At 47.7% G+C, this 2778-nt stretch overlaps 1 pseudogene; it reads right to left on the bottom strand.

Moving 5' to 3' along the window:
* Window positions 1-533: 533 nt before the first annotated feature.
* Window positions 534-2493, bottom strand: LOC102017817 (annotated as a pseudogene).
* Window positions 2494-2778: the final 285 nt, after the last annotated feature.

Raw genomic sequence — 2778 nt, 5'->3', positions numbered from 1 at the left:
ATTGAGCTAGAACTAGATCTTCTTTTCTTTATTTCCTTCTTTTTTTTTTTTTTTTTTTTTGTCTTTTTGAGGCAGGGTCTCACTATGCAGTTCGGGCTGATTTCAAACTCACAGCAATCCTCCTGCCTCAGCCTCCCAAGTCCTGGAATTACAGGTGTGCACCACCATGCCCGGCTAAAACTAGCTCTTCAATTTATTGATTCTTTGCATTTTTTTTTTTTTTTTAGTTTCAATTTCATTAATCTCTGCTCTATTTTTTTTTTTCTTTTGGTACCGAGGATTAAACTCAGGACCTTGCGCTTGCCAGGCAGGCACATGTGCTACTGAGCTACATCCCCGGCTCTAATATCTGCTCTAATCTTTGTAATTTCCTTCATTGTACTAAGTTTGGATTTGGACGATTCTTGTTTTTCTAGGATGTTGAGGTGTATCATTAGGTTGTTTATTTGAGCTCACTCGGTTTTTTCTAATGTGAGCATTCATAGCAATACACTTCCCTCTTAGGACTGCTTTCACTGTGACCCATAGGTTATGGTATGTTGTACTGGCATTAGTGTTTGATTTTAGGAATAGTTTCATTTCTTCCATGACCCACTGAATGTTCAGAGGTGTGTTATATAATATCCAGGTGTTTGTAAAAAAAATTGTGTGTGATTGACTTCTGGTTTCAGCATGTGGTCTTTTTTTTTTTTTTTTTTGTGGTACCAGAAATTGAACTCAGGACCTCGCACTTGCCAGACAGACACTTATATCGCTGAGCTATATCCCCGGCTAAGCACATGATCTGATAGCTTACATGGGATAATTTTGAATCTTTTGTTTTTATTTACGCAGGTTCATGGATTAGTACACACGGCCTATTTTGGAAGACGTTCCCTGTGCTGAGGAGAATGTGTATTCTGTTAGTGGGATAGAACGCTGTAGATAGCTATTAAGTCCATTTATTTGAACATGTGTTTCAGCTCTGATATTGCTCTTTTTTTAGCGTTAATCCTAGGATTACTGGGGAGGGGATGTGCAGGCACCTTCAGGAGGGCTCCCCACCCATGGAGCAAGAGGAACAGGGGGCTCATGGGGCGCCTCCTGCCAAGATGAGCTCCGGGGCAGCTTGGATGTCCCCAGAGGCCTGCGGGGCCCGCAGGCTCAGCTCGTCGTCCCGGATGCCCGTGTCTCGCAGCCGCTGCAGTGGGGCTGCCCAGGGCCCTGCAGGGCGTGCTGGAGGGCTAGGCTGAAGAGATCGTTGGTGAAGGGTGTCCCTGACTGGACTCCGGAGGACGCTGGTGAGGTGCCTGAGGAATGGTCCTGAGTGCCAGGAGCCGGCGTGTGAGAGCTGCTCTGTGGGGTGCTGGCCAGGGCCAAGGTTGTGGCCAGCTCGCCCCGGGTGACGGGCCTGGGCCCGGCAGCTCCACAGCTGGGCAGGAGCTGGGGCTGCCGCTAGAGGGCGCAGATCGGGTGCTTGGGTGAAAGTTGCTTGTCATCCGAGAGCCCTTCAAACAGGAAGCCACCTGGCATAGCCCGGCAGGAGAGGAGGCATGCTCTGTGAAGGGGCGTCGGCACCAGGCCCTGGGGTGCTGCCTGCTACCGAGCGCAGAACCAGGATGATGGCCTTGACCACGGCTGGTAGAGCAGACACCAATGTATCCAGCATATTGGGATCAGCAAAGACAGAGAAGAGACCCTTGTCCTGGAGAAGCCCTAAAGCAATGCGGTCGCTGCTGAGGCCTGGGTGGCCACAACGATCTGGTCCAGAGACTTCTCATTGCTGAGCATCCTAATGACCGCTCCCCTGTAGGAGGAGCTGCTGCGCAAGGCAGCGTGCAGCACCCGGAATTCCCTCCGGGCGCCTACTTTGTCCACAGGTTCTGGTTTCCGGTCAGGCTCAGGCCAGGACCTGCGCAGAACGTGGACTGTGGACCCTGGCTGAATGCCGCGGCACTCAAGTGTCTGGTCATCTTTTAGCTTCCGGCCGCAGTAGAGCGGATCAATCAGCTGCGGGTCTGGCACAGATTCCTGGAGTTTGCCAGCAACAAGCGGCTTCAGAAATGAGATGCTATAGCCCTAATGAGTACTCTCCGAGTTCTGTCTCTGGCTACTGAGGAACAGACTTAGGGGCAAGTGGCTGGTCTGCCAGGTTCACTGCCAGATGCCAGTCTGAGAGAGACATCCTCTCTCTTTCGAGTTCTTTCTCCCCGTCCCGCTGAAGGACAGCTCTGATATTTCTTGTTAATATTTTGTTTAATTGACCTATTTGTGAAAATATGGTATTGGGACTCCCCACTGTGTTTATGTTGGTATTGATTTATCTTTTAAATCCAATAGTGTTTGTCTTATGCAGTTGGATGCAGCAGTGTTCAGTGCATGTATATTTACTATTGTTATCTCCTCCTGCTGTATTTTTCCCTTAACTAACATGTAGTGCCCTTCTTGATTCTTCTGATCAATTTTATTTTATTTTATTTTATTTTTTCTTCTGATCAATTTTATGTATGTATGTATTTATTTATTTATTTAGGTACCGGGAATTGAACTCTCGTACTTGGCAGGCAGGCACTGTGCCACTGAACTGTATGCCTGGCCCTTCTGGTCAGTTTTAGCTTGAAGTTTACTTTGCCTGAGAATAAAACTGTTATCCCTGTTTGCTTTCAGGGTCCTGATGCAAGTATATTGTTTTTCACCCCTTAATTTTTAGTCTGTGAACTGTTTTTGGATTAGTTGAGCCTCTTGAATGTAACGGATTCTGGGTTTTTATTTATTTTTATCCAGGCTGCCAATCTGTCT

This window comes from Chinchilla lanigera, unplaced genomic scaffold, assembly GCF_000276665.1.
Source record: "Chinchilla lanigera isolate Chin_1 unplaced genomic scaffold, ChiLan1.0 scaffold00041, whole genome shotgun sequence".
In the NCBI taxonomy this organism is placed as follows: domain Eukaryota; kingdom Metazoa; phylum Chordata; class Mammalia; order Rodentia; family Chinchillidae; genus Chinchilla; species Chinchilla lanigera.
Note: the sequence above shows the minus strand (reverse complement) of the source record. Positions and strands in the feature narration are given on the sequence as shown.